At 40.0% G+C, this 23,637-nt stretch overlaps 1 pseudogene across 1 annotated transcript in view; it reads left to right on the plus strand.

Moving 5' to 3' along the window:
• The first annotated feature begins 436 nt into the window (after positions 1-436).
• LOC110039706 (uncharacterized) overlaps positions 437-23,637 on the plus strand; it is a 55,015-nt pseudogene continuing 31,814 nt past the window's right edge. The window contains exons 1-8 of the transcript XR_016204438.1: positions 437-1,082; positions 1,580-1,694; positions 16,903-17,184; positions 18,491-18,673; positions 19,232-19,414; positions 20,408-20,656; positions 21,349-21,542; positions 23,006-23,197. The product of XR_016204438.1 is annotated as an uncharacterized LOC110039706 (transcript). The remainder of the gene's footprint in view (positions 1,083-1,579; positions 1,695-16,902; positions 17,185-18,490; positions 18,674-19,231; positions 19,415-20,407; positions 20,657-21,348; positions 21,543-23,005; positions 23,198-23,637) is intronic.

The raw sequence follows: 23,637 nt of genomic DNA on the forward strand, positions 1-23,637 counted from the left end.
CCTTTTATGTAGCACGCACACCAATTCGTGATTGCAGGATAGTTGGTCTTTGTTTGTCTATTGCCTTTCTCTCCGGGTCTCAAAGGGCAGGTATTTGAAAATAACTTTTTGGTGGATTACAATCGTAGCTAACGTGACACTTGCTCTGAATAAGTGAGGGTGAATAATTTTCTTACCTGTAACGCACGCCTGAGAGCAGTGAAATTTCTCGCCAGACGGGTTAATTCAGGACAAGCCTTGACGTCATCCCGAATAACAAGCACGCAATTAAAGATATCTCATAAATAAGTGAATAAACAATAGGTCTTATAAAGGTCTGTTATACACTAAGAAAACAATCGTGAACATCCCCTCTATACCTTTCAAAATCTACATAAGCCCACATGCAAGTTATGAACCTGGACAATGACAGAACAAAGGTTCTTTCACTGGGCAGGTAACTAATATATATGTAGGCTATACCGAGCTTCTATCCTTAGGTCAAAAGTGCGGGAGATGCGTTGACAAAAATGCGGGAGAGTGAGTGACTCAGGGCCATTTCATGATTTCCGGCCCTGGGTCACATGACGTCGTCATGTTTACACTCGATGAAAAGAAGTGGCAAGCAGGCGGCTTAAAGTGCATGAATAATGCATTGTTGTAACTTGCATTGCAGACAGAAATTTAACCCTTTCTATATATAGAAATTTAGCAGGGAAATGACAATAATCAGTGCCATCGTATCTCATGACAGTCATGCTTGTCGAAAACAGTCTCGTTCCTGCTTAAGATAAAACGAAGAAGAAGAAGAAGAAAAAAAGGATCAAATAAATGTTTAATGAAATGTTGTAAGACCTGTTCGAAAGTTCAATCATAAATGAAAAATAAATGAAGAAGCTTCGAGAAACTTGATTGAAAAACGAGACAGACGCCGGAATCATGCTCGAGCAAGTGGTCAGCAATAAGGCCTCAAATTGACCTTGTTTCAGGCGTGACGACAAACGAGAAAAACAAAAGGAAAAAAATAAATAAATAAAATGTACAACACATTAGCAGAGATAACAGGGAGTGCCCATTTCATGCCTGTGCATAAACGAAGGAAGGTATGACATAGCCTGAGCAGCAAATGCTTCTCCATAACTAGAAAATAAGTTGCTATTGCATGTGGAAGAGAAGTTATTTTTGAAGTAGTTAGTTATCCTTTACGCAGATTATTTGTTTGAAACATTACATTACGCCTTTCATGCATGAAAATCATCAGTATCTCCAAGAACGGGATGATTCTCCTACGAAGTAACAACTGTAGAAGTTTGGAACTGGCAAAGTTCACAGGGGCGAACAAGTACATGCATAATTTGTTCTCAGTGCGTTACTGATGAGAAAACTGAGTGTTTCACTGGCAAACAAGACTGGCGAGGATGGCAATTACGCAAACAAAATCATCATACTGTCCCACGATGCTGCAAACACTGGAGCGGAAAATATGCTAGAAATATACTGAAATAACAAAAATAGTCTAGGGGTTGTTTCGGCTCAGTTCTCAACGAAAATATACTACCGCTCCAAGCTAACAGAGATATTTTTTTTCCGTTTCTTTAAGATACCTGTTCGCATGAAGCACCATCAGAATATGGGCTCCTTCAAGATCCTTGTTTTAGTATTAACAATTGGTGCAAGTCAGAATTTCGTCGATGCATGTGGAGGTTGCGGACCTTGTAAGTATATCCTGGTTACTTTTTTTTTACGTTGATGCTATGTTGAACAGATATGTTATATACATTGGCAAGCAGAAGCAGAACGTCTCGTTCAGAATCTTTTAAATAATGAAAGCGTATCGACCGAATATGTTATAGTAGTGTAGTAGTATAGTAGTGCAGTTTTACTGTAATCGGATTCATTTAGCTGTAAAATCTTCTTTGGATAAGAAAGGGCTTGCAGTCAAGTTCCCCAGCAAGCTCAGTAGTTTCTCTGGTAAATTGAAAATTCGATCCATAAGGCAACAGGGGTATATGCAACGTATTTGAAGTTTCTTGCTCCGATTTAGGTTTTATCAAACTTCGTACTTTTCGAATTTCTTGCTTGATCTGTCCTTCAGTGATATTCAGTTTAGACAGGAGATCTCTTGGTTTAGATTGAACTTTGTACCTTTGTAAAAGATGCTGCACAGAATTTCTTTGTTCGAAATTCGCTTTCATTTTAACTCCATAAACAGAACTTAGCGTAAGTCACGTTTTCGACGCGACATGTCCAATCCGACTAAAAACAGGCGCCATAAAGGACCACCCAAAGGTCATAAGAACACTAAATGGTGCTATGCCGGTATTGCTCCGCACAGTAAAAGACTGGGAATCTTATCCTGCTCAAGGAAAGATATGCTCCAGAAATGCATCACCTGTCACTCACCCAACCCCTCTGGGAGGTACTCCCTTGTATAGGCCATGCAGGTATGTGCGGCGCCAGAGTATGCTTTTTTTTTAGCCGTTTTGGTCAGAAATAGCTACTGTCTTGGCCATTTCGCTCTCGATTAAGGTATGATTTTTTTCACTCTAGTCTTGAATTGGGTATGTTTTTCAGAAGAAGCCATCCTACTTAATTGAAGTATTATAACAATTGCCTTTGACATTTGTCTGAACTTGGGAACTTATCATAAGACAGGTCTACAACAGGGTATTGATTTAAGGATCAGATCTTAATCAAAGTGGCTATGAGGCACTCAACTTGAAAAATCAGTGATTGTCTGTAAACAGGGGCAATTTTGATGATGCCCCTGAACTGAATTTTTAATCCGTTGGTCAAACATTATTTACATATCGAGCTGGTAACGTAGACAAGACGAGTTCGAAGATTGTTAACATTCTCGAAAACAATGTTTTGACTATTACAATGCAAAAAGCTGTCCGTAACATGATGTATCGAACCAGAGACGCGATGAATGATGCTATAAAGCCCAATGGCATTGCTAAGAAACAGGAGTCCATGACTGAAACGCAACAGTATATACGGAGATGTGACACCGTATAAATTAAACATTCATCAAGTCATGCTAGCTCGGGACGTTACCACAAAGAAATTAAAGGGGCTAGGTCATGCTATTTTAGGTAATTTTGTTTAACTTTGTTAATTATGAGCTCTAAACGTCAAATTGGCAGAGCAAAAGTCTTTCATTTGCAAAATAACTGCGACGTAACAACTGAGAATGATTTTCCAGCTATATAAATGACATTTTGATATAAACTGATGTAAATTTGAAGCATAACGAGCCAGACGTTCTTAGCAACCAAAAAACAGACCTGGGATCCCGTGGAGATGTAGAACTTTTAGTCCTACATCTCCACGGGATATCCAGTGGCTTACAACATTCCAGTGTAATCATATCCCTGTCGGTGATCGTTTATGTTCCACAAAACGCGTCAAGTTTTGCACGAATGTGTCATAATCCTAAAGTGTGAAATTAAATTTACTGTAAGACAATTCCATCGTGTCAGAAAGATACAAAACATTTTACTAGTCGGCGATTCGGGAAATCGCGCGACTGACGTGAAGAATTTGGATTAAAAGAAAAAATAACGTTGAAACAATGTGTTTTCTAGGCTGGGGCGCAAACGCCAGTTTAAAACTTAGACTTTTTGATACATTTCTTACTCTTGTAAAGCTACGGAGCACGTATAGATGAAACGTTTTCGCTAATCTCAGTTATCACTGTTATTCACTAAGCGAGGGGACTATGCCCAGCAGCCCAGAAATGTCCGAGAGTCAGAAATGTTCTCAGATTTTCCGCGGAAAGCCTAATTGAAACCTGTTTAGGGTATTCTCTGTATACATGTTTGTTGCTTAGCGATTCCAAAAATAGTCTGAATTTTCTAGTATTCGAATTCGAAGATCATGTGCACCGACACTTTGAAAATCAGTTAATGTTATGGGCAGTCAGGAAATGATCTCAAAAATTATGTCAAAGTTCTCAAGAGCGATAGAAATCTCGAGTACATGATGTAATTCTTTACGAGAAATGCCGAGCGATTCTGGAAACAGCAGGACGGAAAAATCACTATCACGAGTTTGTTACATATCCCGAAGCACTCAGCAACTGTATTGCATGGACTTCAGCCTGGATGAACCAGAAAGGATATGTAACATGTTCCTGTAATGTCACGCACGACAGAAAAAATAACTATGACGATTTTGTTACATGTCCCGAAGCACTCAGCAACGGTATTGCATGGACTTCAGCCTGGATGAACCAGAAAGGATATGTAACATGTTCCTGTAATTTCACGCACAACGGAAAAATGACTATGGCGATTTTGTTACATATCCCGAAGTGCTCAGCAACTGTATTGCATGGACTTCGGCCTGGATGAACCAGAAAGGATATGTAACATGTTCCTATAATGTCACGCACGACGGAAAAAATAACTGTGGCGATTTTGTTACATATCCCGAAGCGCTCAGCAACTGTATTGCATGGACTTCGGCCTGGATGAACCAGAAAGGATATGTAACATGTTCCTATAATGTCACGCACGACGGAAAAAATAACTGTGGCGATTTTGTTACATATCCCGAAGCGCTCAGCAACTGTATTGCATGGACTTCGGCCTGGATGAACCAGAAAGGATATGTAACATGTTCCTATAATGTCACGCACGACGGAAAAAATAACTGTGGCGATTTTGTTACATATCCCGAAGCATTCAGCAACGGTATTGCATGGACTTCAGCCTGGATGAACCAGAAAGGATATGTAACATGTTCCTATAATGTCACGCATAACGGAAAAACAACTGTGGCGATTTTGTTACATATCCCGAAGCATTCAGCAACGGTATTGCATGGACTTCAGCCTGGATGAACCAGAAAGGATATGTAACATGTTCCTATAATGTCACGCACGACAGAAAAAATAACTATGACGATTTTGTTACATGTCCCGAAGTACTCAGCAACTGTATTGCATGGACTTCAGCCTGGATGAACCAGAAAGGATATGTAACATGTTCCTATAATGTCACGCACAGCGGAAAGATAACTAAGGGGATTTTGTTACATATCCCGAAGCGCTCAGCAACTGTATTGCATGGACTTCGGCCTGGGTGAACCAGAAAAGGATATGTAACATGTTCCTATAATGTCACGTACGACGGAAAAATAACTATGACGCTTTTGTTGCATATCCCGAAGCTCTCAGCAACTGTATTGCATGGACTTTAGCTTGGATGAACCAGAAAAAGGATATATCACATGTTCGTATGATATGAACGAGCGAGGGAAAAAGGACGATTTTGTTGGTGTTTTTGTTTCCTATAGTGTCACGCATTACTGAAAAACTATGTGGTTTTTGTAAAATATCCTGTAGCACTCGGTAACGTAGAAATACTGCGAGGACGTTTGCGTGGGAAAACCAGAGCGGATTTATAATATGTGGCTACATGGTGATTTTACTATATAACTGGATTCGTCTTTCAGAAAACTGGTGTACCATGGACTTCAGTTTAGGGTCTTACCCACGAATGAAAATAGTGATTTAACATTTTAGTAGCTATCTAGTCCCCATTCAATCTAAAAGCATGACAATGGGTGTAAGTTATGATACAAATAAAATATTAATCGGAAGACTTAACTTGGTGCGTTTGACTTGTTGAGTTTTGAAGCTGTTGTCTTGATTCGATGCTCTGGGAGGTTGGTCATGGGCAGCGCAACCTGAAAACACTTTCTGGTTCTCTCCGTCGTTTTTGGGTGAATGAATTCATGTATAAATCAATCGTGGCTGGCGACTTCGTTTGGTTTTCAACAACTGTTTTATGGTTCAAGCGAAAACCAATCCAAATGTATAGTCAGGGCAGCTCCTTTGTTTCCCTTCCCGTGAAAAGAAAACCCACGCGCCTTCTTCAACTCCTCAAGGCAAATTCGATTGGAAACTGGCTCAATTTCGCACAAATGCGTCAGAGAGACACCATATCTTCTAACTCAGAGGCACATCTCGTTTTGTGTCCGTTTTCAACGACCGATGACGGGTTCATTCGAAGTCGAAGTCTTTTTTTTTATATATGACCGCGCAATATTCCCGCGTTATGAAAATTTATTATAAAATATCAATTATGTGGCCAGATCATATCTGAAAATAACCAGGTTACTTTTGTACACAATTACTCTCACTGAAAGCAATTATCGCTAACCACAATAGAACCGCAAAAGTCTTGCGATGACAGCAACCTAACAGATAAATGACATCACCCCATAGCAACCGGACCTGGCGAATTTTTGAGCTTCCGATTAGCTCTGGCTCGTGATGAAGGTGGGCCGACATTTTTCAAATTTACCCAAATGCAATCCATTTTAATTCTCTCCAGTTTTGTCCATCCATGTCCCTTCTTGGCTTTTCTGTGTTTTGTTTGAGATCTTCTATAGTTTTGAGCCGTTTTTGTGATATTTTAGTTAATTCTATGACCAGTTGATCAGTGCTGAAATTGCATAAAATTGCGTGACCTAGCCCCTTAACGCTTCTATATGATCATAAAAGCTTAGCTATTAGTACAGGACGCGTGGCCAAGTAAAACAATGAAATCCTTCTCATTTTCGTTTCTTTTTAAGCGTAAAACTGGGACGTGCAAAAGTAATTATCAAATCTCTTTTATTAAAACGAAAATTTAGTTAAACTGTTTTTTTGTTTTTTTTTTTTACCAAAGATTCCGTATGAAAAACGTGACATTCTTTCCGCTATATGCGTTACGTTATGCGTTATTGTTATATGGCTGTATCTCACAAGGACTGGGAACTACCGAATTCACGAATTTGATTGGCTGAAATCGATATTGACCGCGGTCTAGATTTTCCCATCTAGACTGGTATCTAGACCGGTTTCATTTTGCGTTGAAAAAGTAGCAAACTAAAATACAAAAATGTTCACCGTTTTCTTTTATTTTCTTCTCAATCATTTATGGAAGTGCCAAAAAGCCTGATGACAAAAAACAACAACAACAAAACAAAACAAAACAAAACAAAACAAAAAAGTAAAGAGGACGAGCAAATTTCGGCAGGTTTAAGTTAAGCTCATCTCCGTTTGTAAACAAAATGTTAGCAAACCAGTTACATTAAACGAATCAAAGTTTTCTTCTTTGCCATATAATAAACATCTTATTAATCGAGCTAAGTCGGTCTGTGTGGGAGAATCTTGACTTTGGTCGTGTGTACAGACCTCACTGCGTTCGGTCTGTACTCACGACCTCGGACAAGATTCTCCCATACAGACCTCCTGCTCGGTTAATAAGAGCTAAATATTATTTATATAATAATTAAATGAATGCGCACTCTGATTGGTCAATCAGCTATGGTTTATTGTGCCAGTAAACTCATGGAAATTTCCCGTTTCTTCTGACTTATTATAAAAAAGCAATAGATCACAAGTTTTTATGGTTTATAGGCTGATAAACCACTTGGATGTATTCGTAAACCACTCGAAGAATTCGTATATCACTCGCCTGCGGCTCGTGATTTACGAATTCTTCTTGTGTTCCTCCACACCCCCCGTGGTTTATCAGCCTATGAACCATAAAAACTTGTGGTCTATTGCTTAATGTACTCTTACTCAGGTTTCAAAAGGTCGAGTGCAAATATGGATGATAAATTTATATTGTTCACACGTTCTGTTCCTTAAAACTCAGAAAAAAATGATCAAATACAAGTTTTCCCTTTTCCGTGTCTCTGTGCATTAGCTCTTTCTTACTATCCAGACGTAGTTCGAATTTAAACTACTCGGTGAGCTAGGAAATTGTTTTGGATTAAAAAAAGAGTCTAACAGGAATCGACAGAAGAGAAGATTGCGCGAAACTCACATCCATACCTATAACTTGGATTTTGCAGCTTAAAAAGGATATCGAATTTTTGATCAGGTCATAAATAGAACAGGGAAAATCGCAGGTTTTGGTCTTAAATAGGATACGGGTGTTGGGAGGCGGGCCGCACACCCCGACCGGACCCATTTCTAGGAGTATCCTTCCACGGGTATGTCACACATCATCCTTCAAGAAGATTGTTTGGATGATTCGGATAACGGTTATTTTGTCCCCTTGAATTCCGAGCACAATTAAGCAACCGGAGACAATTAATTATTCGGAAACTAATGAAAAACGTGTCAAGGCGCTGATTGATTGAAATCCAGAGCGATAGTAACCATGAGTTGCAAAACTCGAGCAATAAAATACGTGCTTATGGAACCGAAAATCCTATCGAGCACGTCGGAGAATTTGGCAATCGCCCGAACAGAGAGAACCTAAACAGTGCCCGCAAAATTTCACGTCACAACTAGAAAAGCCAGACGTATTCTCCGATGACAGACAATCACTGCACTAGGCCTGCTTACGCTCAACGCTCCACTAATCGACAAAAAAGTTAGAGGACGTAATTGTCCATGGCTTACGCTGGAAATCAAACAGATGATGAGAGCTCGGGATGCCAGTCTCAAGAAATATCGTAGATCAAAATTAGACACCGATTTGGCCGCATATCGATTACTCCGAAACAAAGTCAGTGCAAGGATTAAACGTGCTAAGGAAAGCTATAGTAGATCACTACTTGAAGAGAACAGCGGCGATTCTGAATCTTTCTGGAGGTCTGTGAAGAAAATAATGCCGGACGCGAAACAGAAATCTATTCCGACCTGTATCAAGGCAGATGACAAGATTGTTACTGAAAGTGAAGAATGATCATCGCAGTAAATTTTCCAATTTAAGCAATTGGAAAGAAGAAACCTGAAAAAAATCAGGGCTTCAACGGGATTCGAACCCGTGACCTCCGCGATACCGGTGCGATGCTCTACCAACTGAGCTATTAAGCCACACATTGGGAGCGAGGTCAATTTATTGAGTTCATATCTTCCCGTGAGGAGTGAAATGATGTGAAGTTTATATGAAATAATTCATATATGAACTGCGGTTGTAGATGAATTGGAAAGAAGAAGCCTGAAAAAATCAGGCTTCTTCTTTCCAATTGCTTAAATTGGAAAATTTACTGCGATGATCATTCTTCACTTTCATCCACAACCGCAGTTCATATATGAATTATTTCATATAAACTTCACATCATTTCACTCCTCACGGGAAGATATGAACTCAATAAATTGACCTCGCTCCCAATGTGTGGCTTCATAGCTCAGTTGGTAGAGCATCGCACCGGTATCGCGGAGGTCACGGGTTCGAATCCCGTTGAAGCCCTGATTTTTTCAGGCTTCTTCTTTCCAATTGCTTAAATTGGAAAATTTACTGCGATGATCATTCTTCACTTTCATCTACAACCGCAGTTCATATATGAATTATTTCATATAAACTTCACATCAAGATTGTTACTGATAAACAAAGCATTTCAGAATTGTTTAACACTTACTTTACATCTGTTGTGAACAAGTTATTTGAATCATGCCGGTATGCAAGACCAGTTTTTAATTCTACAACCGAGGAGCTGTTTACAAAGAATCATTTTGAGTTCCAGCAGTGGGTAAACCGTTTGTGCTTAAGCAACTTAAATGCCTAAAACTCATGAAAGCTACAGGTCCAGACGGTCTACCTGGTAGACTTTTAAAGGACAGCGCAGTTGTGATAGCTGACTGTGTAAAACGTTTGATAAATCTTTCTATTGAAACTGGTGCAGTCCCGTCTGAATGGAAGCAAGCAAAGGTTGTACCCTTGTTCAAATCTGGAAACAAAGATGATCTGGACAATTACAGGCCTATATCAATTTTACCGATCTTGTCGAAAATTCTGGAGAAAGCTGTCTTCCATCAGCTACATAGTTACCTATCAGAAAACTCTCTTCTCTCGCCTTATCAATCGGGGTTTCGCGCAAATCATTCAACTCAGTTGGCCGTTACCTACCTTACAGATAAAATTCGTGGTCATATGGACAAAGGGCCATTGACGGGGGCGGTGTTTATTGACCTGAAAAAGGCTTTCGATACTGTTCCTCATGACGGTCTTTTAAACAAGTTGTACAGATATGGAATTCAAGACCAGCCTCTCTTGTGGTTTGAGAGCTATCTCACTAACAGGACTCAGAGAGTGTCCATTGAAAATCACCTTTCTTCTGCCGCCAACATCAGTAGCGGAGTACCTCAAGGTTCCGTGTTAGGGCCTCTCTTGTTTATTCTTTACATAAACGATCTTCCTTTGGCCGTTGGTCTGTCTAGTGTTATGTTACATGCCGACGACACCGTTATTTTTACTGCTGCTTCAAACATTGACCAACTACAGCTGAACTTAAGCCTTGATCTCAATAACGTCTCTAACTGGTTAACAGCGAACGGTCTTTTCCTCAACCTAAAGAAAACTGAGTATGTTTTATTTGGAACTCGGCAGAGGCTAGTCAGATCTGAATCTCATAGTCCGCTTTGCATGGAAGGAAAGGAAGTCAATCAAGTAAAGTCGTTCAAGTACCTAGGAGTCTTGCTAGATGGGTGTTTATCTTTCAACGATCACATAAGCTATTTAAGGTCAAAAGTTGCCAGCAGACTTGGCCTCCTGTCACGATTACGAGGTTGTTTAACCACGGAAGCAGCAAATAAGATCTATTTGTCTACGGTGCTACCGATATTAAGCTATTGTGATACGTGCTTTTGCCTTCTGGGAAGCACTAACAGAAAGACTCTTGAACGCCTGCAACGACGAGCTGCAAAAATCGTTTATGGTTTTCAACCTGACATAGCCACGGAAACAATACTCGAGAACCTACGCTGGCCGCCTCTTACAAAAACCATGGAAAAGCACTGTGCACTGTTAGTTAACAAGTGCTTGGTCGGAGAAGTTCCTCTATACTTTAAAGACTATTTCCTGTTACGCTGCCAGAGCGACAACCAACATGTTTTTAACAGATGCACTAGATCGTCAATCACTGACATTATACTTCCCAAATTTCATTTAGATGTCGCTAAAAAGTCTTTTTATTATCATGGTGCATGCACATTTAATAGCCTTCCAACGAACATAAAGATTTTGCCACCTAAGGAACGTTTCAAGGCTATCTCCGATTTTTTTTCTTAGGTTATTTTTTAGAACATTTTCAATTCGATATCCAATTTTTATAAGAACGCTATTACCTTTTTAAGCTTTTTAATTTTTTAAACATTTCAGCGTATCTTTTAAAGTAGTTAGTTTTTTATAGATATATATTATTTATACATGCTCTTTTTATTTTTTGTTATACAGGGCCCCCGTTGATACCAGTCCTACGACTGATGGGGTCACCCTGTTTAAATATCGATTATTATTATTATTATTATTATTATTATTATTATTATTATTATTATTATTATTATTATTAATGTCACTCGACAACGCCGACCCAAAATTCACAGGAATACTCCGCAAACACGAAAACATCTTTCAAGGAAAAGGTAACTTTTAGGAAGCAGAAGTCAAGCTAGATAGTCAAGACCCTACAACCAGTTTCACAACCCGTCAGACGCATTCCCAACAGCAGGGCAGTATTATCCCTCAGCATCAGGAGTAATTGGAATAGTCGGTGGTGCTGCCCCTTAGTTATCTCCTCTCACTGTAAGCTCAGTTTCCAGCCTTGGTTCAGTTTCGGTGCAAAACACCCCCGCTGGAAACTGAGCCTACTCTCATTGCCATCCGATGGAAAGCTGTTGATGGATGATTGGCGCTGAACATGCGCGTTCCAATCACGATCCTGCTCCGCCGAATAGTTCAAATTCCAATAGTTGCTGAAATATTGCCCAAAATGAAAGCAGCCACAGCATTTCCTCAAGGACTATATCAGCAGTTGACATTCAGCAGAAGAATTAAGATTAATCACTGCTTCCCTTTCAACCACTAAAGACGAACCGGAAACATGACTTGTCATCAAGTGGCTTATAGTGGGCGCTTCGCTTTTAAGATAATACTTTCATGAAATATTCCCCGAACTAATGAACGATTATTCTACGAGCGCGCGTTGGATATGAGATGATAGATAGGCAACGAGGCGAGAGTTGGCTATAATCATCTCATATCCAACAAGCGCCAGTGGAATAACTGTTTTAATAGAAACGCCCCCAAAATATAGAAAACTAAACTAGAGTAAAAATAAAAACGCCCCCAAAAATCACGCGTACGCTTTCCCTATATGTAGAGCATCCTTGCATACGGCTGGCGCGCCTGAAATTTGAATTGACTAATCAGGATTCAGCAGGCGGGAAAAACTTGTCCTGTCGTCAATGTAAGTTAACAGGAAAAGCATTGAAGTTGTGCAACTTTTTTTTTTACTAAAGATGGCATTAAATATCCCAAAAAGGAATTGACGATACAATGTCAGATTGTAAAAAGTAAAAAAATATGACACATTTTATGCCTCCAAGTCTATAACTTGTCGCCAAAAGGGGTCGCCGGGGTCCGACATTTCAACTCGCGTGTGGTTTGCCGAGTGTAGTCAGGTAGGATAATAATTGTCTTATTTTGAACAAATTATGCTGGTCCTCGCCAAATTAAGCCCGGAATTCTCAAGTTAACTATTAGCAGAGGCCAAAGCAACTTTAGCACTGTCTTTATTTTTGTTAGCTGCGAAAAAAAGGGCTACTTATAGTGTCGTTTCGGTAGGACAGCTCATTTTTGACTGCCGCTTGTACTGCGGGCGCGGCCGCCGTATGTAAGGGGTATAATGGCTCATAACACATGATGGCTAAGCCTATGAAAACTCTAAAATTACATTATCCAAAATGATCCAGTATTTAAGAATAATGGATATCCCTGGATGAACCAACATTTCAGACAAAATTTAGCCCTGGTTAAAATCGAGGGAAGCCTAGTTCAAACAGCCCGAACGACCACTTCCGACTTTGGAAGCGGCTGCTTTTACTCTCAAACCCCTCGAACGTTCGTCCATGGTACCACAGATAAATAACGTCTTTGGCCACATCCCCCATCCCCGGCTCTCCAAAGTCATCATCAAAAGTTCCTTACCAGTTACAGCTCTACGTACAGCACCATACCATTTCCCCTCAGGCAGATGACGAAAGCAGATAGCAAGTTACTTTGGACAACAGATCAGGAAAATGCATTTACGACACTAAAAAACGCCTTGACTAGGCACCCAGTCTTAGCCCCCTTAAGTTAAGCAGCCAGGACGAAAGTCATCGTCGATACATCCTCTTGAGCCTGCTAGTAAGCCTTCCCGTATGAAGAACTTTTTTCAAGTTCAGGCAGCGCTCAGCGAGAGCAAAAAAAACAACAACAACAACAAAAACAAAAACAAAACAAACAACAACAGAAAAAAAAAACGAAACAAAAGAAAACAAAAGAAAAAAGAAAAAAATAATAATAATTAGGGGCCACAACCCCTGACTTTGTAATTTTTTTTTTGTTCTCCCTCCAATTGAAGCGTCCAAAAAGAGCATCAAACATTGAAATCTGACAACGCTTCATACTTGTAATCATCAGAGTTCAAAGACACACCACTATCCTGGGCTGTGCACTTGAAGACTGTTACCGAATACTGGTCCCAGTTAAACGGCCAAGTGGAGCGCTTTAACGCAATTCTGAACAAGCATATCCTCACAGCACAAGCCGAAGGAAAGCATTAGCGAGCTTGCGTACCCAGCGTGTAACTACTTTTCCGAAGCACTCTGTTACGAGTATCTTTGAAGAGCAGGGTTGTTTCCAGACAAAACTCAGGATCGCTGGTAACAGCAACAAACTCATTTATTTCCGTAAGATAACTTCACGAATTTACAGCACTAAGCTTCTTCAAATTTGAATCAATCTCTCTTACAGAAGAGACTCTCGCTCTAATATACATGAGGCTTAAAGTTCTAGAAACTTCTATTAGGAGCTAAATTAAGTAGTTTGACACAGTTTCTAATCTGAATAATTACATAAGGATCAGAATGTTCTGGAATGTTCTTATACAAATTGGTCACGGCTGAATGACTTCCGGTTCAAGATTGTTCTAGAACTTGACTTAGACAATTTTTCGTAACACACTCCTAATAGAATGACAGTGCAAACACCTTCTCCAATATCATTCCAAAGAGAGTTTAGAACAGAGATTTCCACCATCAACTCATACAGTGCCCAGGAAAGAGACGCCTGCATTTGCTGGAAAAAAAAAAAAAAAAAAAAGCCAAAGCAAAGGAAAAGGCGACGAAATGCGCAGATGAAATACGCTATACTTCTCCCCGAGACCTTAAAGTAGGCGACTGATGCTTTGTCACTAAACAAAGCGATTTAGACCTACTAACCGTACCAGAGATACGAGGAGCACGGCTTGCCCTTACAGACATCCAACGAAAGCCGCAAACTCAAAACTCATCTCATGTCAGAGTATTTTGGACACAACCTAACAACACCGTCCCATTGGAGGAAAATGATGATTATACAGCGACGATTCTTCATGGATGGTAAGTAAATACCTCAAGATCCGCAGTGGCTGATCCTCACCCGTGCAGCCACCAAGAGGGAGCTGAGCCGCGAGCCAGAACGATCACGATCGTCCTCCTGCTTAGCCCATGAGTAGATCTGAAAGAGCGAAACAGTTTCTCAGCTATCTGTAAACTTTGTACGTCTCAGATCTCAGCGGTGGCCCACTACAGTTTTTTTTTTTTTTTCCCGAGACTCAGTAGCGCGCGCTACGATTGCCTGCCAGACGTCAGTATCAGTTGCGCGTGCAGAAATGACGCAAGTGACCTTAAGAAGAAACGAAAACCACTTCAGCTCTTGAAAGGCGTCAAATCACTTCGGTATACGTAGTAATAGTCTCAAACTCTGTTCAAACACGTGTTTAAGCCTATAGCTAGGACCAATAAAATATGACAAAAAAGGTCGATAAACAACCGGTTAAAGAGCTCTAATTTACTTTTGTTTTCTCGCACATGCGATACATGACATTACATGAGCTCGCGCTCAAATACATGTAAATGGAATGAGCAATTCAATTCCCGTCCAAGGTTATAAAAGCCAGTCTTTGATCAAGGATTGCTCGAAAACCTACTGTAGAACCAATGATGACCGTTGATTTGAAGAGGTGAATCGCGTTTAGAGACAAAATTAAAAAGAAAGTCGGTAAGACAGATCTTGAGCTATTTTTGATTCACATTTTCGTAGTTTGCGAAAAATGTCTTACAGATTTTTATTTTACTTTGCATTAATGTTAAATAAGAGCCAATTTCCAATTCTTGAAATTTTGAGGTGAGTTCATACGGGTAGATTTTGAGGAAAACGTCACTTAGCCTGCTGGTGCCCAGTCTCTCCTTAGGCACTCAGTCGTTCATTTTGGCTATTTATTGACCTCTAAATTGCTCAAGGTTCACAAAGAATGGTAAAACACTTAAGTAAATGGTATTAGAGAAAGGAAAAACATCTTGGAGCATTTTTCAAAAGAGTTAGAAGTTAGGCCGTTGTAATCCATTTAAGTCTGTAGTCAGCCACCTTAGCTGTGCAGTTAAGATTTTAACCATTTCTCAGCTATCAGTTAAACCCCATTCCGACACTCGCTTTTTTTTTTTTTTAAAACGAGTTATTGATATCGCATATATATATGTTATTGGCCGGCTGGGAGGTCCGTATAGGGAAAAACTGTGACCGAGGTCTTGAAAATGCTGCCCGAGACCGCAGGCCAAGGGCAACATTTCCAAGCCCGAGGTCACAGTTTTTCTCTATAGCTGGTTGTCACATGACGTCACTAAAATTCGAACTATAAAACTATTGATCTTCCCGAGATTTTACTTAAATGATGTATAAGAGCAGCTGAAAACTAATATTCATACAAATTTTCGCTCCGAATGGGTTCTTGGTTTTGTGATACACTACGCTTGAATCTCTAAGCTTTTGCGTGACGCGGCATTTACATGACGGCCTGGAGAGTTGTCATGATGGTTAAAAAAGTGACTTATTTCGGGGAACTTGGCTATCTGAACAGTTCATGTCTTAGAAGAAGTATTGTTTTAATGTTTTAGAGTTCGTCGAGGGATATATTCACGCGTTTGTAGCAAAACTCAGTGACAGATGTTTCTGTTGGTTTCTGGCCGCCATGTTGGTGCCCATACAGATGGGCACCAGCATGGCGTCTCCATACAAATCTCTATAAATTTGGGTAAAAAGTTTTTCCGCATATCTCGCGTAAGAAAAGTTGCTGTGACCAGAATTTTGGTGAGAGTCTTTGCACATTTACCTTCTTTCATTTCCGAGATTCTGGACTTTATTTATTCACCGGTTTTGATTTTGATTTTGATCTATTTTGAATTGCGTGACACTGAAAACCAGTAATACGGACCGACTCCAAGCCGGACAATAACATGTTTATCATTTTTTCTTATATTGCGGTAAATTGGCTTACAGGTGGGTTTGTTTACGCAGCTTTGTCGTTGAATTGGCTTACGCGTCGCCCACAGACTCTACAAACCATTCGTAAGAAATCTAACGAGCGAACGAGCGAGTAGCTCAGATACTAGACAAAGAAAGATGTACTAAAGAACAGATTTATACCGAACTACTCTATGTTAGTTGCATTTAGTTCACTATGTAAGTTCTGTAAAAGTGCTTTTCCGGTGCGAAATTTCGTCCAAAGTTTCAAGTTGTTCTTCAAAAAAAATTCTGTCAGTCGTTGAGAACTATTAGAAGAGGCCAAAGCAACTTTAGCATTGTCTTTATTTTTGTTAGTTGAAAAGAAAACGGCTATTATCGTGTCGTTTCGGTAGGACAGCTCAGTTTTAAGTGCCGCTCGTACTGCGGGCGCAGCCGCCGTATGCTAGGCATATCTTCACATCTGAAGATATCATATCGTTGTTATCAATTAATTGTTACCACTCGGTATACTACTGACTTTTACATAATAAAACACCTTCTCGCGTACGATTAGTTTTCTGCGATTAACTATTAAACATCCAAACATTGATGGTGGCTGAAACATAAAGAGCGTAAATGTAATTTTTTTTTTTTTCTTTTCTAGCGCCAATACATGGCGAATGGGGGTCATGGGAAGGGCCTAGCTGGTTCAACACCAAATGTAAAAATGGGGTTAAGACCAGATACCGCCAGTGTAACAATCCCCACCCAGCTCATGGTGGGAGTTACTGCCGCACGGACATCCTGGGAAGAAGCAAGCAGATAAAGTGCAGTCCATGTGAAACAGACAATGGAGGATGTGATCATATATGTATAGACGTTGGTGATTCTCGCCGCTGTGAGTGCTACCCTGGTTATCAGCTTTATTCCGAAACTGGGTGCGAACGTAAGTGACCCCAGCATTTTTGTGGGAAGTATTTGTAAACAGTAGATGGACAGTGAAAGTTGCAATAAATACCCCTTGATCACATTACAATGCATTTCATTATCAAGTCATGAACAACAGCTTCATTAAGAGTGGTTTTCCCTGGCGCATAAGCATAGATATAAGCAACATGTTACGTAGACGCAATAACGTGCTGTTAACAAGAGCGTTTTGTTGAGAAAATTTGGTAACAAAAGGCGCTAATTATCGTAGTGAAAACCAATAATATTTTTTGGCGAGGTTAATTATAGTTTTTGCTATGCCAAGTGTTCCATACTATCGTAGCTTCTCCCAGTGTCTTTTACATGAAGCACCTGGGAGTATTTTTACTCCCCCCACCCCCAGAGGGGATGCTACTTTCTTGTAAGGTTACCTCCAACATTAAATTGGTTGCTAACCACTTATACACCTGGGCGGAGAGAGGCACTGTGAGAGTATGCTGTATTGCCCAACAACTAACAAATTAATCCTGGTCAGGGTTTAACCCAGACGCTTAACCCAGAGACCAGCGTATTAACCACTTTTCCATCGCGCCTCTCTCTACGATGCAAAAAGAAAAGGTCTTTCCAAACAGTTAACTGAGTGTTAAACAAGGAGTTGATGTTGATAGTTTTGAAGACATGATTGATCATCGCAGTTATATACACAACTTAAACAGTTGTGAAATTAATGCCTGAAAAAAATTCAGGTCTGAACGGGATTCGAACCCATGACCTCTGCGATACCGGTGCAGTGCTCTACCAACAGAGCTATCAAGTAAACGAGGAGCTGAACATGTTGTGAGTTCGTTATATACTACAAAGAATTTAAATCGACTTCAAAGATCCTGAAAATGGGTTTTGGAGAGGAAAACAACTCAGAAGATATTGTTAGTAATTAGTATGGGTAATTTCCTGAATTATTTCGAAATTCGAGGCTAGAAGTGTAGGTCAACGATTGTAAGTATCGCTTTACTGGTAACCTGTGGTAACCCAAGCTTAAACAATCCATGAAGGCAAGCTTTGTTTTTTTTTTGTTTTCCTCTGTAAACTGCACTTCTCTAAATACTTGGCGAAATGAATAAAGAATGCAATGTGATCGTTTTGACTTTTTTTTTTTTTTTTTCTCGGAGGCCGTTGAGCTACCATATAATAAAGAAATATTCATAGCTAACAGCGGCAAATGTTTGTGATTAATAATTCGCTTAAGGAAAAATTTTGCAAGAAAATATTTTTCTGACATCATCGACTTCTGATATTTCAGTACTCACTGACGGCTTCTCTTTCAGTTCACAAGTGTCAAGCCTTAAGTGACCCGGACAATGGTCAGATCACTCCTGATATTTGTAAAGTAGAACCTCTCCACGGACAAGTATGTTCCTACAACTGCAGTCCAGGCTACACACGCAATGGGCCTGAGTCAAACATGTGTGTTAACGGTCTCTGGACACAAGATGGATTTCACTGCCTGAGTAAATCTTTAGATTATACAGCTTTGAGAAAAGTGTCGCGTGATGCTAGAAAAAATTTAAATCGATTTCAAAGATCCTGAAACTGGGTTTTGGAAAGGAAAACAACTCAGAAGATATTGTTAGTAATTAGTATGCATGGGTAATTTTTCCTGAATAATCTCGAAATTCGAGGCCAGAATCGTGAGTCAACGATTGTAAGTATTGCTTTACTGGTGACCCAAGCATAAACAATCCTTGAAGGCAAGCTTTGTTTTTTTTTTCTCTGGAAAGCACAATTTGTGCTCATTAAAATGAGATATAGTACGTAAACTGCACTTCTCTAAATACTTGGCGAAATGAATAAAAAATGCTATGTGGTCATCTTGACTGTTTTTTTGTTTTGTTTTGTTTTTTTCTCGGAGGCCATTGAACTGCCATATCATGAAGAAATATTCATAGCTAACAGCGGCAAATGTTTGTGTTTAATGATTCTCTTAATTATGGGAAAATTTTGCAAAAAATAATTTTAAAATTATCAACTTCTGATATTTCAGTACTTACTGATGGCTTTTATTTCAGTTCGCAAGTGTCAAGCCTTAAGTGCCCCGGACAATGGTCAGATCACTCCTGATATTTGTAGAACAAAACCTCTCCATGGTCAAGTATGTTCCTACGAGTGCAATCCAGGCTACACACGCAATGGGCCTGGGTCAAACATGTGTGACGACGGTTTCTGGACTCAAGGTGGATTTCACTGCCAGGGTAAATCTTTAGATTATACAGCTTTGAGAAAAGCGTCGCGTGATGCTGCATAGTCAGATATAAAACACAGCACGAGATGGTAGAAAATGCCGTTAGAACGATCGTATCGTGAAAAACTCCACATCGAGTGGACTATAAAAGACATGTTTAAATCATACTTAACTACACAAAAGTGCGATAAAATGTTTTTTAAAATAAGCCTTAACAAAAAGTTTAGCTGACTTAATTGTCAAGTGAAAGTGGGACAATCGAGTGACCGAGTGACCGAGTGACCGAGTGACCGAGTGACCGAGTGACCGAGTGACCGAGTGACCGAGTGACCGAGTGACCGAGTGACCGAGTGACCGAGTGACCGAGTGACCGAGTGGCCGAGTGACCGAGTGACCGAGTGAACGAGTGAACGAGTGGCTGAGTGACCGAGTGACCGATACCCTGGGTGCCTGAGGTTTTTCTTGCGCGGTTTCTGGTGTCAATAGTGTCTATTGTGACCCCGCAAAAAAAAAAAAAAAAAACCTCTGGAGCAGAGCGCGATTGCCAGATTTTATTCCTGCGAAAGCCATGTGATTGAAACCAGGCCAGATGTGTCATGTCTCCCGCGAATGTAATCGAAAGCCAGTTGTTCACGTATGATCAGTCCATGCAATCAAGGAGATGTTCGCTGTGATTAGTTAAAATGTAATCCGATAATTTGATTAAGTTTAACGAAACGGTGAATGAAACTGCTCTGTACAAAAAGTTTTTTCTCGCGGCTTCGCCGCTCTTGCCGGTGGTCTTTGGCTGCAGCGAGGTATTTTCGTCCGCTGAAAGCCCTCGGGTAACCAGGGTAAGTGACCGAGTGATCGAGAAAACACGGGAACGAGGGACTGAGTGACCAAGTAACCAGGTGACTGAGAAATTAAGTGACTGTGATTGATGACTGCTGCCTGAAAGATGGGTCACTGGTTTCAAGTCAAGTTAAATGCAATTAAATCCAATATTGTTATTCTGTTTAAGACAATGAAGCACCTTCGTTTCGCGACACGTGTCCACCTGAACAAAGTGTTTTCGCGGATGAGGGGAAAACTTCAGCCACAGTGACCTGGGGACTAGTTACAGCTACAGATAATGATCAAGCTAGTGTTAATATGTCTCCGAAAATGACGTCACCACACGTGTTTTCTGAGGGAAATCATACCGTGATCTACACTGCTACAGATCCGTCCGGAAACACGAATCTCTGCTACTTCCAAGTTACCGTTCAAGGTTAGAAACAAAAAATTATAGTTGGGCAGCTATATCTCTTGTTATATTTGTTAATCCAAGCTAAAATGTTCCCTGGTTATAAAACTCGGCGTCCTGCTTTGCGTTGACATGTTATTTTGATCTCGTGATGTGTCAAGTGATCATTTTGTTAAAAAAATTGATAACTGAGCGAATTGATGACAAAATTTCATTTTAATGATCAACGCTTTCAATGATTTTCCTTACTTTCGTTTTTAGAAGACATAAATGATGAAAAGTCGAATTTTGTGGAAAAAAACAACCTTTGAGCCTTTAAAATTGCAAAAAGAGGGATGGTCATTCTAAACGCGAGAGTGTGTAAATAACTGACCTGCACCTAAAGCGCATTCTTTTTGGATGATATTACTAAAAACTGCCACCAAATCCTCAGACAATGGCTATTTTCCGCTAAACGTCACGTGATATGTCACGTGACTTGTCAGACGTACCAATTCTGCTTAAAAATGTTCAGGACGTTAAAAAACTAACTGTGCGCTAAATTTGGTTCCATCGCCATTTATGCCTTCAGAAATATAACTAATACATTTTTTCAACCCTTTAAAAGCCTTTGACCCAGGCCTTAAACTGCTTGAGTTATTAAACGTCGTAATTAATTGCTTCTAAAATCGAATGCCCTAAGACGGCCAATTCACATCATCACGTTTCCTTTTTAGCTCTTCGATGTTCTGTGTTGTCGGCCCTGCAAACGGCAGATTGGAGAATGTGGCCTGTGGAAATGTCTATGGAAGTGTGTGCCGATTGGTATGTTACAAGGGATATGAATTGAGAGGATCTGTTGAGAGAAAGTGCGACAAAATAGCAGGGACAAATGTGGTCCAATGGACAGGAAATACAACTTCATGTTTAAGTAAGTTACCAAGGTTATGTCTTGTGGCAGGTAATGCAAAACCATGCAGCACAATTAAGAAAGTTTGCATGGAACACACACTTTGATGCTACAGTTTTGATGCTACAGTTGGATTCTGAACAATTTCAGCTCTTTTCACTAGCTGCTTCGCAAAATTAAGAAAAAAGGCTCAGAAGATTGTTTGCTTATTACTCACCCACTTTTCCCCCACTTTTCCTCAGTTTTCCAGTAACGAAGAGTGATATCTTTATACCCATTTTCCTTTTCGATATTACGAGAATGATGGACGACCGCGCAACCTTTAACCCTGAGCCCATCGCGCCTCCAATCTCCCACCTCCCTTGTTTGACTGAAAAATTACTTCGTTGTGATTGACTGGAGGAGTAGACCGATTTATCGTCAATTTGTAATTTGCATTATACTGCAGATTGATGCAGAAGCGTGGGTAATTTCCTCAGACATATAAAAGTGGGTAATCCTAAGAAAGCTCGACCAATTAGGGATTTATACCATTCATGGTATTTAAAATAATTTTCAGGCAAATCTCGAATTCCCACGTCATCTATTCAAAATCTCTGCAAGTTGAACGGACAATAAAAAGCTAAGGGACGTTAGTTGATTCAGTCAGTAAATAAGAGACAACTTGAAATGATTAGTACTGAAACGCTGGCCGTATAACTGGTTTGTAAAAGTCTATCCCAAACGTGATTTTCAACCTTTCTCTAGCAAAACTGACTCATAGTTCCGGAAGCGATTAGGAGTATTTCTACTCCCCCTGGATGGGATGCTAGTCCATTGCCCTTTACTCTCTAGAATTCCGTCAGGTTGCCATAACACAATAATTCGCCGGTACTCATTTTATGTTCCTGAATGCAGAGAGGAACTGTGACAGTAAAGTGTCCTGGCAAGGGCTTAAACTCAGATCTTTCGAACTGAAGGTCCAGCGTAATAGCTGTAAGCCCCCCACCTCCATCCAAGGGGCTACTCCCTTACATGGGCTATGCAGCTATGTGCAGCACCGAAGAGTATGGTTTTTCAGCCGTTCTGGTCATAAATAGGGTATCGATTTTGGCCATTTTGGTCATAAATAGGGTATAGGGTTTTGCACTCTAGTCTTGAATTGACACTGTTTTTAACGTCGGTCTGATCTAGGAAGCAAATTACATATAGAGCAGGTCTGAGACAGGGTGTTCATTAAAGGGTCAGGTCATATATAAGATATCGAATTTTTGGCCAGGTCATAAATAGGGTAAAGAAAATCCTATATTTTGGTCATAAATAGGGCACGGGTTTTGGGAAGCGGGCCGCACGCCCCCACCCAATTTTTCAGGGAGTACCCCCTCGGGCTATTAGACCACCACTCCCCCAAAAAAGAGGAGCCGTTCTTTGCTTATTGTGTTTATTCTTGCTTTCTATATGTAGCTCTGGCACTTTCTCATCAATGATCTGATTTTTTGCCGTAGCTATCCGCTGTCCATCTCTCAATACTCCCGATCACGCCATTCAGTCTGGGAACGGCTGCGGTGGTCCTAACTCAAGTTACAGCACATCCTGCTTTTTTAGTTGCATGTTGGGATATGAGGCTGTTGGGGGATCACAGAAAAGAACTTGTCTGGAATCAAGAGAGTGGAGTGGAACCGAAATTCAGTGCAAACGTAAGGAGAGTGTTTTTTACGTACATTTATGACTGAGCAACAGAATTGCTCGTTTTCAACGATGTAGATCTAAAAAAAAAAAAAAAAGAAAGAAAGAAAAAGAAAAAAAATATATTGTTAAAAGCAGATTCAAAAAGCGAAAAGCGAAGTTTTTTTTTTAACTGTTGTTTGTTTTCATTAACCTTTCTACTATTTGTTTTTGCCGAATATCAAATCTTCTTAGGTTACAATCTCAGCCACTTGATCAATATTACTTGTTCTCAGTGTGAAGATTTACCACCTTTTGTGGATCAGCGATGTATCTATCTGAAATAAATTAAACAATCTCCTCTCCATTTTCAATCTTTTCGAACTTACATTCCTGTTGGTTTGTTATTTGACAGTTACCTTTACAGGCCAAAATTAACTAACAAGAGCTATTGACAAATTTTGATGTTATC

Source organism: Orbicella faveolata, unplaced genomic scaffold (assembly GCF_042242905.1).
Source record: "Orbicella faveolata isolate gen_17 unplaced genomic scaffold, um_ofav_v1 contig_48, whole genome shotgun sequence".
NCBI classification, from domain to species: Eukaryota; Metazoa; Cnidaria; class Anthozoa; order Scleractinia; family Merulinidae; genus Orbicella; species Orbicella faveolata.